The sequence below is a fragment of the Rousettus aegyptiacus genome, unplaced genomic scaffold, assembly GCF_014176215.1.
Source record: "Rousettus aegyptiacus isolate mRouAeg1 unplaced genomic scaffold, mRouAeg1.p scaffold_m13_p_9, whole genome shotgun sequence".
Classification (NCBI taxonomy): domain Eukaryota; kingdom Metazoa; phylum Chordata; class Mammalia; order Chiroptera; family Pteropodidae; genus Rousettus; species Rousettus aegyptiacus.
In genome coordinates, this window is record NW_023416312.1 from 4462907 (window position 1) to 4481938 (window position 19032).

The 19032-nt window shown below is 40.9% G+C and overlaps 1 long non-coding RNA gene and 1 pseudogene across 1 annotated transcript in view; one reads left to right on the forward strand and one right to left on the reverse strand.

The window, feature by feature from the left end:
• The first annotated feature begins 114 nt into the window (after positions 1 to 114).
• Positions 115 to 19032, forward strand: part of LOC118607701 — a 43626-nt gene continuing 24708 nt past the window's right edge. Inside the window, exons 1-2 of the long non-coding RNA XR_004952764.1 lie at positions 115 to 2604; positions 3230 to 3289. This is a non-coding gene — a long non-coding RNA (uncharacterized LOC118607701). The remainder of the gene's footprint in view (positions 2605 to 3229; positions 3290 to 19032) is intronic.
• LOC118608069 lies at positions 16369 to 16489 on the reverse strand (annotated as a pseudogene).

Sequence of the window (19032 nt, forward strand, 5' to 3'; positions counted from 1 at the left end):
GGCGGGCTTGGCGACGCGCGGGAAGCAGCTCGGCAGTCGCCAACGGCCGCGGAGGCAGCACAGCTGACCTCACAATCCAAGGAAGCCGATTGGCTGCGTCAATACGAGGGGGCGGGTCTGGACCGGAAGCCAGGCCACGTGACCCGGAAGCGGCGGCTGCAGGGGCTGGTGCGCCTGCGCACTCCTGCGTGTGCCTTCGGGACGCGCGCGGGCGGTTTCCTCGGCTATTCGGTGGCGCGAAGATAGGGTTCCGCGGCGCCCTTTGTCGATCCCGCTGTGTCGGGTAGGGGAGGTCTGGACCGCGAAGAGCCAAGTTCGAGCTCCAATAACTCTCCGTGCCCCAAGAGGGTGGGACGGGGAGGCGCGACGGTCGGTGACTATGGTGAGGGGTGAGGCATGCTGCAACCCTGCAGAAAACAAGTCAGCTCCGTCGCGGAGCTCGTGCTTGCTTTCAGAGGGCCTTTTGCAATCATTCTGGCTCAAAACTATCCGGAATCCGGCCCCTCCTTCCCATCGCACTGCTACATCCCTAAACACCCTTTACCCCGAGCTGTACCATGGCTCTTCCCTGGGCTTGCCTCGCCCATCCTCAGTGCTGTGGACCTGATGACTTACTGTCGGTTCCCTGCCCAAAAGCCCAGACAGCACCTCATCTTCGCGATTCCCGCTTGCTTCTCACGGAAACGCGCCCCCGCAGCCGCCTGGGTTCCGCTTTAGCCTTGCAGACCTCTTGCTCTGCCTGGCGTGCCCTTCCTCTCAAATGTCACATCTCCTATGAAGCCTCAACTTCAAACCCTGTAAGAACGAATCCCCCTTTTACTCACATGCCCATCGGCCCCTGTTCAACGCATCTTGAATTTTACTCATTTTCCATCCCAACTTAGTTCACTGCCTGGTATATAACAACTAATAAATCTTAGTTGACTGATAAGGACTATAAAATGATAGATTTGTTTAGAGCCTTAGTGCTGAGCATTGTGCCTAACACATAATGGATGTCCATATTTTTTTTTTTTGAATGAAAGAATGGATGAATCATCTCGTCCTCATCTTTTACAGATGAGGAAAGAGGAGCCCCACAGGATTAAGTGACCTTGCTTGAACAGACACGGGTTTCTCATGTCGAATGCTAGTCATTACCCGTCACCGAGGTTCTTACAAAGGAAGCTGGAAAACTGCTTTTGTGAAGCTATGCCCTTTTTGCAGAGGTTCCCAAACATAGTCGCCAGAATTTTTTAATGGTCCAAAGTGAAAAAGAAATGCTAAGTTTTTCATGAAGCTAAATTTAATCAATTTAGAGGAATTCTTTATTAGGGATTGTGTTCTTTTGCCTGTTAAAATGTCTGTAAAACTAAGTATATAATAGAGATTTGGGGGCATTTTTTAATGCCCTTATTTGGTAAAATAAAAATATATGATACCTCCCCTTTTAAGCCCTGCTGCTTTGCTTGGAAATTGTCCAACTAATGTGTATGATTAATATATAGTGGAATATTAAGGAGGTGGTCACTCAAAGCACAGAGCTGGCTTTGTGTAGGTCTTTAGGCCCCCTGCCCAAGTTTCTCTCTGCTCCCTGACCAATCACACCGGAAAGGCTCATGTTAATGTCTCATTTCGCCCTTACTACACGAAACGGATGCCATGCCATGAAAGCTCACCCTCTGAATTCAAACGGTGCTTTTCTCTTTTTCTGTACAAAACACATATCTTCTTGAGGTTCCTGAGATGACCCCCTCCAAATTTAAACTCATTGGTTAGGCTCCTAATGTTGATCTGTTCTGAAAATGAGGAGGGGAGACTTGCTGATGACATACTGGCAGTCTCTGGTGTTCCTAGCCAAGAAAAGGTGGATGTTGGAGGTAGGGAGGGAAAGGAATTATGGGAAAAATAATTAGCAGCTGAAAGCAGCTATTACATAATCTTGGCTGCTTATTAATTTAGCAGAAGGAATGGCTTATTAAATTCTAATAGCAACGGCACAAATGCAAACAAGCTAGCAATTAACAGTGCAGGGCCCATTATTTTGTTAATATGTTCCCTTTTTTTGGCAAGTGTATAAGAACAAAATTTATAGAAACAGATGGTCTTTTTCAGTAGATTATAGATGGTTTATTTTCCAGTCTTAGTATTAGGTGCTAATTGTGAATTCACTGCGAAAGACAAAAGAAGCTCTGTTACTGTCTTTGTTAGTAATTAACTGCTTGACTTTGATTCCCAGTTTTTAAATTGTGGGCTTTGTTATATGTGTGATGCTTTTCACCTAGTATCTTCATCTGTCATGTTAATAGGATATCGTTTTTTAATCCTCTGCTTTTGTGATCTGGGTGGTCCTGATTTCTTGGTTAATGATGGTATGAACAATTTTTGTGAAAAATTAAAAATCAGATTTTTAAATTTTTTTTTTTTTTTTTTGGTGTGGGAGACATTTTTCATGGAACAAGAGCAAGTAGTTTCTTGATACAAGGCTGTCTTTTGTTTTTCTGTTTCACTGGCCCAGGAAGATAAAGGAAAATTCGGCAAGGTCAGAAGAGAGAACAGATTTATCCTTAAGTAGCAAAAATAACCTTGTCCCCAGTGTACAGAAGGAGAATTGAAGTATTTCTGGTAATCTGCCTTTTATTTATATTTTTATTGAGACATAATTGACATGTAATGTTATATCAGTTTCAAATGTACAACGTAATAGTTTGATATTTACATGTATTGCGAAATGACCACAATAAATTTAGTTAACATCACTTGTTTCTTAAATTAAAAAAAAAAAGTGCCTAGCTTTCATTTATGTTAAATGCAAGAGGTGAGGGTGAAACGGAGTCTACCTCCTAACGATAATATTTTGAGACTTTTATGTAATCTTTTAAAAGTTTTCAAAAATAATTTTAATTTCCTGTTAAATGTATAATGACCATATGCTTTTATCTCCAATTCCTCTCAAAACGTCATTAAATGAGGGGGAAAAAAGAGGAATGTTTAAAGTATATATTCACACGGACAATAAGAGGCAGGACTTTAGCATGAGAATGTCAACAAGGATGTCAGCATACACTGTCTGCTCATCATTAAAAACACTGACAATTTAAGTAAAAATTGTAATATGTTTATATGAGAATATGAAGGAGCAGAAGTGAGGGGATGTTGAAATATTGCTAAATCTTCAAGCACAAACAGAAAGAAAACATAATATCTAACATAAATCAAGAAATAGAATTATTCGTGTATTCTTTCCTAGGTACCAGGAAGTACATTCTAGAAGCAACGATGACTCTTTTTTGAGGGGCAGAATCTTGAGGTAGGATAGAATAAAGGTTATTATTATGTTTTATTTTAGTGCAGGTTTTACTTAGCTAATTTAAAAAAAATATTGTAATGAAGTAGATAAAAATCTGTTAGTGCTAACATAGTATTATGAACTCTTCCTACAGAGTTCCTTTATTCTGTATTACTTAGAAATTATTAAATAAAAGTGCCTTGTAATAGAATTCAGTGATGAATCAGTGTAGATCACAATAAGTGTAAAAAAGATGCTTAGAGTTTGTGAATTTGCATCTCCAAAGATAAAGTTGTCCCTAAGAGAAAAGTGGCCTAAAATAATGAGGAATGTGTAAACCAAAGCATTTCAAATAGAGCTGTCACTGCCGAAATTCTCAACAATGAGCTAAAGAGAAATGTAGAACATATGCTCTTTCTTGAAGCCTGTTTCTATAGCTTTGAATAAAATGGCAGGAAGATGACTCTTCCCTTTTAGAGCAGTGATTTTCAACCTGGGCAGTTTTGCCCCACCCGTACCCCCAGCGGACATTTGGCAGTGTCTGGAGACATTTTGGTTGTCACAATGGGCAAGGGAGGGTGCTGGTGATGGCTGCTACAAAGTACAGGACAGCTCCCAGCACAAAGAGTTATCCAGCCCAAAATGTCAAAACGCTGAGTTAGTCACTGCAAAGGTTAATATGCAGTAACTGAAATCTTTTATAGACATTTCAAGAAATGTCTTCATATAAGTTTTTTTTCTCTCTCTAAGGAGTTGGGGGCATTATTCTTGATATTTGATAGGTAAAAGCCTTAACTGCTGAAAAGACTGGCCACATAGTTAAGGCAGTCAGAATTCTTTAATAGTAATGAGAATTAGCTATCTAAATGGGATTTTATTCAAAGTGACCCCAGAATATTAGTGGAAATTACTTTAGAACCCGAATTCATGAGATGACTATTCTATCCATTCATTCCTTTAACATAAATGCTTATTAGCTATCTACTCTGTACCGGGCACTCTGGAAGGTAACAGGGATACAAAGATGAGTAGGATTTTGACTCTGTCCTAAAGTTCCAAAACCACTTCTCCTGGCTTTTGGAGACAAACCCTGGATGGTCAGAGAAGCAGTCCCTAATCAAACATATGAATATATTTTCTTTTAGGAAACCTCTAAAGATACTTCATAGAACCTTAGATCGCCGGGTCTGATGCCTTTGCAAACTGTTTGCTGTAATGACCTCCCAGGCCTTTAGCAATCTTTTCATTCTATGAGTTTTCTACAGCACTCTTAATTCACAGCAATATGAGAGAAATTCGATATGTTTTCAACGAAACATTTCAGTTAGTATCCTTTTGACCTGGTCCTTGAAATGAAATGTTTCAGCAGTAATCTAACTCAATTAGACCAGTGCTTCTGGGATGTTCTCTCGAGGACTTGTGAAAACACAGATTGCTGGGGCCTATCCCCAGAGTTTCTGATTCAGCAGGTCTGAGGCGAGGCCTGAGAATTGCATTTCTCACAAGTTCTCAGGTGCTGTTGATGCCACTGGTCTGGCCACACTCTAAGAACCATTTCTCTATACCAAAAAAAAAAAAAAAAGCTATGATACCTAACTGGAAAGTTCTCAAAGCTAGCAATTATGATGTAATTTTCCCAGATAAATGATCTAAAGGTAACTTGAGATCTGAATATTTTTTATAGCTGACCTCATTAAATCTGATAACATTAGGAGAATAATATTCTCACTTATATGAAACTGAAACTAAATCTTCATGCACAAACCAGAGTGGCGTACAATTGTGAATGCCCTGTGCAAACTGATGTACTATAATAGTCTAAGTTAGAAATTGGAGCACTTAGAGAAACCTGAAGGTTGCATCATAAATATCAGATGCTTCCTTGATGAATATCACTAGTCTAAAAATATTTTCCAACTACTCATGTCAAGTAGGAATCGCTTCTGAAATATTTTGTCAGCAATTACAGGCATGAGGTAGAAAGGAGAGGGTTGAAAGGGAATGGCTAGACAGAATCAATATTCCTGGAGATATTGGCAAAAACCACGCTGCGATCATCAAAACCTGCCCTTTCTCTTCCTTGGCACATGGTTAGACCCTGTTCCTCATCACCTCAGCCAATGAAACTTGGATGGGAGTGATATCAGGCTGGTCCCAGAAAAACCTCCCATAGGAAAGCCTCTTCCCTCTCTCCTTAACCCCGCTTTTGCCCTCTGGATGTTGATACCCAGAGTGACCTTGAAAGTCAGGCTTTGAAGACGGCTGAGTCTCTGTCAGCCTGTGTTCCTGAATGACTGCACGGAGCTCACACACACACGCAGACCACTACCACCATCATCATTTCTACCACCAATTGTACTTTAAGTGAATGATAGATCACTTTGTATGAAGCCATTGATTTTTCCAGGTTCATCTGTTACAGCTGCTAGCATTACTTGCCATGCTTGCAAGCTGTTGCATGCTTAGTTACAAAGAGTAGGAGCCATAGCGATGGGAAGGACAGGTGACTTTTCAAGAGGGTGGCTCTTTTTCTCCATACTAAACCTGCTTTTTGTGCTCCTTCATGTGTCTCCTTTACATGGAAATTTGAAGAGAATTCTCAAACAATTTGAGTCCAGAATTTAAAATTCCTCATCTATCAAAGGGGCAAAAAAGACTGATTTGCAGTTCTTTTTTCCATTCCTCTAGCAAAGGCTAGCCTTTGTACCAGGTAATAGAAAAGGCAAATTTTTTAAAAATCATAAAGCTAAAAAGCTAAGGAAATGAAAAAGAGGAGGGGGCACATTCAGTAAACTGCCTAATTGTCAAAAGTGGAAAATATTATCATCAATGTCTTAGGATCAAGGAACTAAAGTTTACAGTTTATCTGTGGCCGAATGATCTCCTAGTCTTCTAAATACTATGGGAGAAAGTAAAAACATTTATCCTAAAGCAGTATTTAGAATGCATGAACATTTTAAGTGATTTTTAAAACTCTTTTAGATATAGCAATTATATAAAATAATAGAATTTTAAAGGTAATTTCATTCAAACACTTTGTTTTACAAATGAGGTAATTAAGCTCTAGATAAGTTAAATTGTTCAAGATCATACTACCTAGTTAGTGGCAGATGAGGAACTAAGAGCTCCCTGTTCTGTCTCCAGGCAATGTTTTTTCCACCACAGTACACTTTCTGTTGCCCATAAACTACTTGCCCATTATCTGTAAGCAAAAACAAACGAACTGAAAAACCACACACACAGCGCCTCAAAACCTAAACTCTTCAATTCTTCCTCTTATCTCTCAGCCTAGTATTTAACTATTTGTGCTTCCACTAGCCACCTGAAACCCTTGCAATCTCCAGGACCGAGATAGTATCTTACTAATCTCTATATCACAGCACCTAATATAATGCTTTGCGCAGACACTGAAAAAATGTTAATGAAACTGAATTGGAATGCCAAACCAAGATTAACTAAGCCCATCTAATTACTCCTTGAGTTTTATTGTTTTTTTTTTTTTTTCTGTCTGCTCTCTCCCTACCATAGCCTGTGAAGTATTCTCATTTCCACTAATATTGCACTTGGTCAGACCAGTAAGCTGGACTGTCTTAGCCTCTTCCCTTCACCTGATCCCATGACAGTTCGTTCTGCGTGTGGCCACCTAAGTGTTTTTTTTTTTTTTTTTCTAAAACAAATCTAATAGAGATTAGGTCCTCTGCTTAAAATGCTTCTATTTCTTTACTTCATTAAATAAGTCTGGGCCAGGCACTCACTGGGTACTGGGGATAAAATAGAGAAAAACTTGGACATGGGACTTTCTACTAGGTTCCTATGGTATAATTAGGGTGAGGGACAAGCTTCGCACTCAGCAATTACAATACAGTGGAGTGTTTCAAAGGGGGAAGGCCAGGGTGCTGTAGGAGCACCTAAGAGTGCCTAACCTACAGTTGTGGTAGCGATGGGTGGTGGGGTCAGAAAGTTTCCTGAAGGACACATATTTTAGGCCAAGATTGGAAAAAAGTGGGAGTCAGCCAAGAGAAGACAGGGCAACAGTGTTCCACGCAGGGAGAGTAGCACATGCAAAGATAAAGAGATGAGTACATGACTGCCCTAGGGACCTGAATGGAAGGTCAGCATGGCCAGGTACTCCTGGGTAAAGATGAGTCTGCAGAGGAAAGGAGGACCATATCATGAAGGACCTTTCAAACAGGGTTAAAACATCTGGGCTTTATATAAGGATATTGGGAGACATTAAAGGATTTTAAGCATGGGCAATGCCATTATCAGATTTGAGTACTGGAGTTTCAAAAAGATCACTCTGGATGAAATGTGGTTACTCGCAGGATATAGCGTAGTCAGAATTTAGTCGCAGATAAAAATAAATCATTGTAACTGATACAAACAGAAGCAGTCTAAAAATTGTTACAGGAGAGTGGGGTCCTCTCCTGGTGCATTGTCAAAGTTCTTGATGTCTCGAACAAGGAATTGAGCAAGACACCGAAATACAGTAAAGTTTTATTAGGAGGGAAAGTATACTTCCACATGTGGAAGTGGACCTGATCAAGAAAAGCGTGGTTCAAAACCTTTGGGAGTTTTTATCCCTTTTTGCTGTGGGTGGTTACTTTTCGTAGAGGAGTGGGCTTCCTTGATTGACAACTAAGATCAACAGGACTCAGTGATTCATCATTTTGCTTTCTGCGCATGTTCGTTCCCAGAATTCAGTCCGTTATAATGATATTAATGAACTTCCGCGCATATGCATCATATTATAATGTGGTATAATGAGACTCAGGTGAGTTGAAGGTCGTTGAGGTCTTCATTGCACAGGTGCAAGTGACTGGCTTAAACTGGTACCTAATTCTCTCTGCTTACTTGTTTCTGGTTTGCTTAATTGTGTGCGGATTATGGCGGACCCCTTCTAGGATAGGATGACCTCAGTGTCTTTGCAGGCAGACCCAAAACCCCCTAACTAACATTCCTGCCTAACTCTTTTCTAAGAGCCATGAACCCCCTTATTATTGGTATGGATGCTGAGGGACGGGAGGTCTCTTCTTCTGTATCTGCTTCCTGCTGAGAATGGCCGTTGTCCCTGCCTACAGGGGTTTCATGGAGCTCTTTCCCTTCCTGCTTCAGTCAGGGTGGGGACTTGGGTTTCCTGCGGAAGTGCCACCTCAGCCTCTAGACAAAGAAAAGAAGACACTAATTTATTATTCAAATCATATATCTATTAATTTCTATTATTGATTCGCCTATTAAGTGAGTAAAGGGAAACGGGCTTGGTTAATATACTTCTTAAAGAGTAAAAAAAGACCTTTGGCCTAAAGTCCCCTCCCCTCTCAGACTCTAAGGGACCCGTCTGACTTAACGCCATTTCTGCTGACAATGGGCTGATGACCCTTATCAACAGCCGGAGGATCTGAGTCGCCAGGGCAATTATCAGCATTTGAGGGAGAGGGCCTTTTTTTCAAAGAAAGGAGGGTAGAAAACTTAATTAGGTTTACTAAAAAGATTAACGCTGCAAGAGATGTCCCATTTCATTTCCTGCTAAAAGATTAAGAATTTTACAAGTGATGTCCCATCTCAAAATGATTAGAAGAGCTGGAATAGCAAAATTTAAAATGAGTTTCCAAGAAAGCCTTCCAGAATAGCATTGCAGAACTTGACTGCCAGGGAGCTGCTGTGCCTGCCATTACCAGTGAGCTGGAATATTAAGAATCTGTCTTCATAACTGCTGGCTTCAGGCCTATACATCCTCTATTGTGGAAATCGGGAAGCTGCTGCCAGCAAAATGGGTGCCATGGGTCCTGCCTCTTTTCACTCATGCGGCTAGGGTCTGGACACTGGACTCCCTCTACGACTGCCACTGAAAAGACTAATGCTTCCATAACCACACTCACCTGCAGAAATAGCAGAGGTGAGGCCCCCTTTTCATGATTTATTACTTCCCGCTTCCAAATCTTGCAGTGGGTGCACCTTATCGTTGGAAACTGCATCACAACCAGAAGCTTAGCTAAGGAATGTGGGTTTTTGTTTTCTGAAAGTAGCATCACAAGGAGGTTGAAATGGATATTGAGTAAGCAGATTCCCAGTGTCCACAGCAGAGGTCAAGACTGGTGGCTGAGAGACCGAGAAGCTGTTGAATAATTCATGAGAGGTAAAGGTAGCCCGAACAAGGAATAAAGAGAAGGAGATAGATTGGAATGAGTTCAGGAGGCAGGATTGATTGGTGTAGTAGGTTGTTTTGCTATGGGGGCAAGGGGACTGGGTGTAAAGTCAAGGATGACACTGGGGGATGATTCCCTGAGAGAGAAAAGCCAGGAAGAAGTTAGACGGGTGGAGAAATGACGAACTCATTTTTCAACCTCCCAAATCAGATATCTATGGGGCCTTCGAATGGACAGTGGGAGCTATTGATAACAAGTCCGAAGGCTCAGGCTAGAGTCAGGTTAGTGAGCTAGAGATTTGTGAGTCATCAGTATAGAGCTGGTAAATGAAGCTGAGTAGCAGGATGAGATCACGACAGAAGAATTTATGCAACAATAATTATTTTTTTTTTAAGTACTGTTGAAGGCACAATTCTAAGTTGGCTCCCAGGACATTCCCCACCTGCTGCTACTCCCATGATGATGTTAGGTTACGTAGCCAAAGGGAATCTGCAGGTATTATTAAGGTTACTAATCAGTTGACCTGAAAATAGATTATTCAAGTGGGCCTAACTTAATCATATGGAAATTTTTAAAAGAGCGTTTTCTCTGACTTGTAGAAGAAGAAATTAGATTCGAAACATAAAAGGGATTCATTGAGAAGGGGTTTCTTCATTGGTGAGATAGAGAGGGCCATATGGAAGGACCTGAGAGTAAACTCTAGGAGGTGAGAATGAACCCAGCTGACAGCCAACAAAAAAAACAGGGACCTCGGTCCTACAACCATAAGGAACTGAATTCAGGCAACAACCCAGATGAGCTTGGAAGAGGACCCCAAGCTCCAGAAGAGAACACAGCCCCAGTCATCCCAGATGACCTTGACCTCAGCCTTGTGAGACCTGAGCAGAGGACCCAGCTATCCCATGACTGGACTCTTAACCCACAGAAGCTGAGAGATAATAAATGGATGTTTTAAACTGCTAAGTTTGTGTTAATTTGAAAACTAACTTTTAAGGGGCAGGCAGAGGAAAATCCTCAAAAGAAGACTGAGAAGAAGAGATCAAAAGCATGGGAGCAGATCCAGAATTATGTAATGTCATGAAGCTAAAGGAAAAGCTCTGATAAGAGGAAGAAAGTTGTCAAATGTGCCAAATATTGCCAAGAATTCAAGTAGAAACTGGATTCAAAAAAGACATTTGAGCGAAGTGATGTGTAGAAATACACACTGTAGCAAATGGAGGAAAAAAATAAAGAGAGAAGTGGACACAGCTTTTTCCGGAGGTTAGTATTTAAAGAGGAAGGAAAAAAATAGAGGTTGCTAAAGAGGGGTGAGGCATCAATTTAGCATTGCTGGTGTTGCTTAGGGAGAGATATGCTGATGGGTAGGCATCAGCAGAGAGGGAGAGGTTGATGATATGAGAAGAAGGAATAAATACTCGATACTACAGGGATGCTGAGTAGTGAGGAAGTGAAGCAAGCCAGAGCACAGATAGACTAAATAAGAGAAGGGGCATTTCTTACATTTTGCTCAGAGCAATGGATGGTAAGGGAAGAAGAAAGGCCATAGATCGGCACATGGTCCCGTGTTAGAGAAGGAGCTTCTTCCTCTCTGACATAGAAGAGGAAGTGAAATTATCTGCTGAACGTGAAGAAGGAGGTGGAGATGGGTTGAGAAGTGTGGAGCAGGTCTCTATTAGAGACCTTGGAGAACCGGAGAGGGGCTTTTGGAACAATATAAAAGGCTAACGGTATAAAAGGGCGTGGAGATTGCGGGTGGCGAGGAGATGGGGACCGGGTTGTTCTATGCATCTGCATCGATGGTAGATTTGCCAGATGGTTGAGAAAGAAGGACGGGAGACTGAAATGATGAGGCATGGAATTCAAGCCAGACAAGGAAAGCAGTGACAATGAAAGCGGGGAGGGAGAGCAGAGAGGGGGGCTGTGGAGCTAATAGAACACAAAGAAAGTAACGGGATCAAGGAAGAGGAAGACCCTGCGCCTATTAAGGCGAGGTTATGATGAGTACAACTGAGCGAGACAACTGGAAATTTTGGAAGCTGTGTTCTGAGAGAGACGTGTGAATGCATATTTCAGAGGTATGGTACAAAATAAGGGCGGAGTGGGTGGCTGGGTGGAAAGGAGGTGAAGGTCACAGGAGCAGAGAGGACCAAGGAAGGGATTTGCTCAGGTGTCGAGTAGTGAGTCATCTATGTGGATGGCAAAGTCATCTGGGATGGCAGCTGGACCTAACGGAAAAGTAATCCACTTGCTAAAGACTCCAGAGGAGGACAGGGAGTGGCATATAATGGCGACAGAAAGAGTACGCTGTGATTTTTTTCAAAAACAACTTCTCGTGATACAATTCGCATGTCACGCGATTTACCCATTTACAGTGCACAATTCAATGGCTTTTAGTATATTCACGGAATTATGCAATCATCACCACAATCAATTCCAGAACATTTTCATCACTCCAAAAGGAAACCCCACACCCCTTAGCTATTACCACCCAGTCTCCCCATCCCTCCTCAGCCCTGGCGGTCCCTTATCTGTTTGCTGTCTATGGATTTGTCTATTCCTGCCATTCCATACAAATGGAAGCATACAATATGTGGTCCTTTGTGACTGACTCCCTTTACTTAGCATAGCATTTTTCAGATTCATTCAAGTGGTATCACACATTGAGATTTCATTTCAGACCATGATTTTAATGAATGGAAAGAGCCTAAAAAGAGCTTAGGGGAGGTTGCAAGGCAAACATTTCCCTTGGACACCAAATCATCTCTGGTCATTAACATTCAGTGCAAAATTGTTATAAGTACCTCTTTCTCTTAGGAGTATCTAAAATAAGTCAATATTAAAATGCTAATGCTTGCTTCTTCCCTCCCATCCCCAGCAGTAAATATTACTGAAAGCCTTGCTTAATTACAAAAGCTGAGTCTGTCATTGTTGCTTCATGTTAACTACTTGCCTAAGAAACACATTCATCTTGCAGAAGAGATAATGAGGAAAACTGGCAATGCCCTAATAAGCTCTAAATTAAACATCCATAAATATATAAAATATAAGAATCAGGAAAAAAATTTTCCTCCTTATTGATCATTAGCGTTAATGAGAACAGCAGTAAGTGGCTTTGTTCCTGTTCACTTAGAAAGTATAAAAACAAGGTAAACAAGCAATTAGCAAGGTTAATGTGAGGATTCAGTTTTCATCCTGATAATGGAATAATTTATTTCCTAGCCTATTGACCTTGGAAGCCCTTGATGGCTCCATCTTTTCTAGTCTTTGGCTAATTTTCAACCGTGATATTAACAAACTGAAAAACAATAAAACCCACCGAATACATCTACCTCCAGGAAATGTCAATTACAAATAAGCATAAAGGACTGTTTTTTGTATTGAAGGGACCAGAACCCCTTATTAATACTAGTGGAGGAAGTAATCCAAGAGACTCAATGTGCTGGCGAGAGGGGTAAGGCTCTCCAAGGACCTCAGGCTGTAAAAGACACATAAAAACCTGGGAGGAGGAAGATAGCAATCAGACTCAAACCGCAAGAGCAGCACAGACATTACACTAATGCAGGAAAGACTAGCTAGAGGGAACTGAGCCTTGCTGAAGAGTATTTGAATTTGAAGATTCACTGCTGCAGTGCAATCTCTTTTGTTTGCCCAGTATCCCTCGCTCCTTTTAAAAATAGAACTCCCATTCTTTGGGAAAACTGTTCTCTCTCCCTACGACTGTCACTCTCATTCCAAAGATGCAAACTAAAAGAATGCGAGTCTTCAGCTTTGGACACATGAGGTCTAAGAATATGAAAACAACTTTCAAAAGAGATCCTTAACATATCATCTCTAATCTATGGGAAATAGAAGAGCTTCTTAAAGACAGGAGATGGGCAAATGTCTTAGTTTTCAAAAATGGGGAGAAGGTAGGTGATGCAAATGTTAACTGAGATTTCAATAATAATTCTCCATTAAGAATATCATACGGGTGGTGTGTGAACTCTCAGAGAGAGAAGAGGTAATCCTTAAAGCAACCAGCATGGATTTACTAAGAAAAGACAGCCTGACAGACAGACGTTGCTTTCTTTCGTGGTATATTCATTAGACTAGTAGATCAAAGGAATCCTATGGACATAGAGGTTTCTGTATTTCCGCAAGGCATTTTTCAGAAACTTTCATGGTATCCTTGCGGAAAAGATGGAGAAACTGGATGGATGATAAGATAATTTAGCAGCATAGCCATTCTATCCTAAGAATGCTCATTAATGGTCTATCTTTGTCAAATCTGGAAAACTTTGTCAAAGGTCAGAGCTATTTTCCTAGTTTGGTTCTTTTTAAGTAACCTGGATACAGGCTGAGTGAATCTGGTTATTAATGTATGGAGAACAAAAGGCTGGGAGGGAGTGTGAATAAATCAGATGATAAAGCAGGTTCCAAACTGGCACTGGCCCAGGAGTGATGTATCAGCTAGTTTCTTTTGGAATAAGGTGGGGTAAATGTGTGAATAAATGCATAAATGGGCATCTCTTTTAAAACAAAATTTAAATAGGACAAGTTTTAGTGTTCTCTCCTTGAAACCAAAGTTAAGGATATAGTGAGAACGTGGTAAATAGCAGTATGTGGAAGAGAAGACTTGGGAATTTGAGTGGCCTGAAGCTAATAAGAGCCAAGAGTGTGATGAGGCTACAAAAGAAAAGAAAAGAAAAAAAAAGAACCCAAAGGAATCTGGCACTGTTTAGATAGAAATACAGTATTCTCACTATTCTATGTTTTTGATAATCAATCTTAGCATACTTTGATTTATTATGTTCGATTCTGAGAAACATATTTCATGAGAGACATAGACCAACTTCAACTCCTTCATAGGAGTTATATCATAGACAGTGCTATAAATCATGGCATAAGAGCAACAGCCGAAATGAGTGAGGATGGTTAGCTCAGGGAATAAAATATTTAGGGGCAAAAGGATGGCTCTCTGACAGCACTGAAAGAGATGATATGTAAGACAGAATTCTGTTTAGTTCAAGAGGAAAACAAGGATCAATGAATGAAAGTTACAAGGTAGTAGATTTCAGATAAAATGTAAACAAGTACCACTAATAATTAAGTCCGGAATCGAAGTAGGTGAGCTCCCAGGTGTTGGATACGTCCAAACAAATGATGTAGCAGAGGGGACTCCTCTGCTACATGAAGGGCTGGCCACTCAAACCTTAAGGCTCCTTTCAGTTTGGGGAAAAGCCCATTCGAGTCAGCCTGTGTGTGTGAGTGTGATGTTTCTCTCCACCCTACACAGGACTGGAATGTTTTCTGAGTTCTATGTCAAAGTCTGTAATAGTCAGTCATAAATGGGATAGAAGGTCAGGTTCTAGAATTCTCTTTGGCTTTCCCCCAAAAAACCTACCACACAAGCCTGCCATGAAGGGACTCTTTTCTTGAAGCTTCTCCATATTTCTCATGAAGAGACTTTCTTATTTTATATCCCATTTATATTCATGATTTAACTTTGCATCGAGGTGACTTCTTTCCTTTTAAATAAGAGTCTTTCTTTCAGCTGTTTTCGTTTGTGGATCTCTCTTCATTTAAGAGTGGAGAATCACGCATTTTTTTCTACTGAAGCACCTGTATCTCCTAACCGTGATTTCTGTCATTGTAGATTCATATAAAGTAAAGACACTTTTCTAATTCTCATCTTATTCTCTCTCCAACAGGACTCCGTTTTAGAAGGTACTTTGTATTTGTCACAAAAGCCTGAAAGAGCTTTTCAGAGCCTCATACAAAATAGTATGCCCTTCGAGCCAGGCCAACTCAGGCTTTGAATCTCACCTTTTCTGTATACCGTAATCAGCTTGCTTAATCTCTCAGAACCTCAGCTTCCTCATCTACTAAATAAGGTTAATCATAACATATATATATGTATATATACATATATATATATATTTCAGAAAGTTATTTTGCAGATGAAATAAAATAAAGTGTGCCAAGGACCTATCATAATGCTTAGTACATAGTAGGTATACAATAGAATGTGGATATTATTATTAATTCTTCACATAGTAACTTTCCAACAGTTCTCAGCTCTCCTTAAAGCGTGTGTGCTACGTGCAGTTAAGTCAGCTCTGACTCCTGGCGACCATATGAATGAGTGAGGTCCACAGTGACCTGTCTTCAACGGCCCTGCTCAGCTCCTATAGACTCAGGCCTATGGCTTCCAGTCCATCTCATGTTTGATCTCTCTCTGTTCCTGCTACCTCTGTTTTCCCCAGCATTACTGTCCTTTCTCTGCCTTCTCATGATGTGCCTGAGAAGGACAGCTTCGGTATTGTCATTTTCGCGTCCAGTGATGTTTCAGGTGTACTTTGCTCTAGGACCCACTTGTTCATTTTTTGGGCAGTCCAGGATATCCATAGAACTCCCTCCAACTCCAACTCCAATATTTCAAATGAATCAATTTTTTTTTTCCCATCAGCCTTCTTCACTGTCCAACTTCCGCATCCGTTCACAGTAATTGGGCATACGAAGGTGTGGGCGATCTTAGCCTTGGGCTCTGATGACACGTCTTTGCTCTTGGTGATCTTTCCTCATTCTTCCACGGCTGCCCTTCCAAGTCTCAGCCTTCTCTTGATTTTTTGGCTATAGTCTGCATTCGAATTGATGACAGGGCCAAGGTAAGCAAAATCCTTAACAATTTTGACATTTTTATTGTCTATGTTAAAGTTATACATTTATTTCCTCTATAGTCATGATTTTTGTCTTCTTAGAAATGCAGCCCTGCTTCGGCACTTCCTTCTCTCTTACTTTCCTCAGATGTTGTTTCAAATAATTGCTATGTTCTGCCGGTAAGATGGTGTCATCCGCACATCTTAAGTTACTGATATTTATTCCACCAATTTTCACTCCTCCTTCCTCCAAGTCTAGCCCAATTTTCCAATTTTTTAAAAATTTTTAAATTAATTTATTTTAAATTTATTTTAATGCCTACAGCACCTGGTCTTCCTAGGTGGGGCCTCCCATCCAAGTACTTACCAGGCCCAACCCTGCTTAGCTTCTGAGATCAGACAGGATCAGGTGCATTCAGGGTGTCATGGCCATAGACTAGCCCAGTTTTTCATATAATATGTTCTGTATGCTGATTAAACAAATAGGGAGATGGAATGCATCCTCATCTGACACCTTTGCCTGTAGGAAATCATTCTGTCTCTCCATACTCTGTCCTGACCGTGACTCCCTGTCCGCAGCACAGGTCCCATTACGCATAAGGACAGTCAAAGGCTGAGGCACACCCTTTTCTTTCAGAGCAACCTGTGGCTTTTCGTGATCCTTGTCATCAGAGGCTTTACTGTAGTCATAAAATGTAGACTAAAATTTAATTTCTTACTGCTATAATATTTCTATTTAATATATTTCATGCGAGTTGTCCATTTCTTTCCCTAATCTAATCATTTACAACTAAAATGTCCTAACTTCATAATGATTTCTAGTTTTGTTTTGTTTTTTTAATGACGTGATAGTAACCTAGTCGAAGGCATGTATTTATCATAGCCTAGACTTTTTCTACTACCGGTTCTGTGTCTATGTCTGAAGCTATAGTTTTCCCAAAGTGCCTTGCCCAGAGAAAAGCAGTGTCAGGGTTCCTGCCTGCATAGCCTGCCCCAGCCAAGCCCAGGGCATTGATTGTTTCCTTCCTGTACTTTGCAGAAATTGGCCTCCTCTGTTTGATTTGAAGTCATGAATCTGGATCACAGTGAGTGGTACACTCTGCTTAATGAATCATTAGTAGAACAGAAAAAAGAACAGAGTCAATTACATGCTGGGTTGGTTAACCAGCCTCTCCCTGAATGCTGTCCTGCTCCAACCTACGCTGAAACAGGGAGGCTTTTGTATAGCAATGACTCCCTCACCGCTAGTTCTGTCTGTTGAACCTAAGACTCATAGTCTACATTCTTGATTGATTTTAATCTGACTTGGCAGCTTTCTTAAGTATTGTAGCCATCTGCAAGTGGGAATAATGAGGGCTTTGTACAAACATCATAGTTGCTGGCCTACCTCCCTCGTGTCCCCCTCTCTGTGTTCTTGGTCACATGCACTATCATCTGCCAGTGTCAAACTCTGCATGGTGGCCCTTCAGGGTCAGGTTCTTAGAGCTCGCTTAGGAGGTGATAAGGCCAAGAAGTAAGGGGAAAGAGAGTGGTGGACAGGTAAACAATAAACAAATAATTGGGTGATGGTATGTGTTACCCTTTTCTCCTCTGCATCCGGGCCTCCAGCCTCAGAATAGAAAACTTCCTGGAATGAGCTCTGTTCTCTCTCAGCTCAGTGACTTTGAACACCTGCAGAGACCTTCCTCAGTCTTTAGAAAAATCTCAGCCCTTTCACATCCTCGGTGAGGCCCCCTTGACATTCCCAGATCATGGCCTCTCCTGTGACCAAGCAGGCACCATGTCTTTTCATTTTCCGTAACTCAGAGACTTAACACAGTGCCTGGCATATAAAGATTGCTCAGTAATTCTTGGTTGATTGACTGAATAGGTCAGGAGAGTTGAAGGCCAATCTTGATTTATTATATAAATAATACTGAACCTCCGTAATATCCTGAGGGAGCCAGACGATCCAAAAAGAAACACATAGCTCTGTCAGTGAGAAATGCCAAGGGGAGAGGGCAAGGGAGTCAGAGTGGGAGACACACAATAAGCAGATAAACAATTAGGTCAGGAAGCGATAAATAGTGAGAGAGAAAAATGCAGAAAGGGGCTACAGTTGCTATTTCAGATATAGTGATCATGGAAAGCCTTCCTGGCAAAGAGATATTTGAGCACAGATCTGAAAAAAGTGAGGGAATTAACCAGTAGAATCCAGGGGGTAGGCCTTCCAGGCAGAGGTAACAGAGAGGGCCAAATCTTAGAGCTTGGTGAGAGAAATTGTGGCATATTTGATGTAAGGAATTGGAAGAAAACTAGTTTGGCCGAAGTAAAGTGAGTGAAGAGGAGATTTGTGTGAGGTGAGATCAAAGAAGAAGGAGGACTGGGAGAAGGAGGAAGAAGAGGAGGAGGAGGAAAAACAAGACAAAAGACGCAGTATCAGTTGGTTCTAAGTATTAGGGTTTGGGCCCAGGTAGATTTGATAAACCATCAGAGAAAACTTACAAATGAGATCCTGAATTCCTATGGTTGGAAAGTAGGAGAAAAGCCAGAGGATTAGATGGGGGTGGGAGAGGAGGGGAACCAATTCTGTAAAAAGAAACAATACTAAAAATAACAGTCTAGTATACTTGATGTTCCCTCCAGGTAATTCATTACAGTATTCAAAGAATAATTTGTAAGCACGCACACAGGAAATTAGTGAGCTACGAGCTACAATGATGGGGTCACAAAGAACATCGCATCAGTCATCAGATTTCTTTTCACTTGTAACTTCACTAATATTAGGCTGCTTAATCAAAGCAATGTGATACAAAGAGTATACAGAGATTTCTGCAAAGCATTTGGCAAGTCTGGGTATCCTCATGGACAAGATGGACAGACATGACATGAATAGTCACCCTGTTAGATGGCTTTGTCCTTTTTTATTATTAGTTTTTATTCTAGTAAGATACACATAATATAAAATTTACCATTTTAACCATTTTAAGGTGATACGATT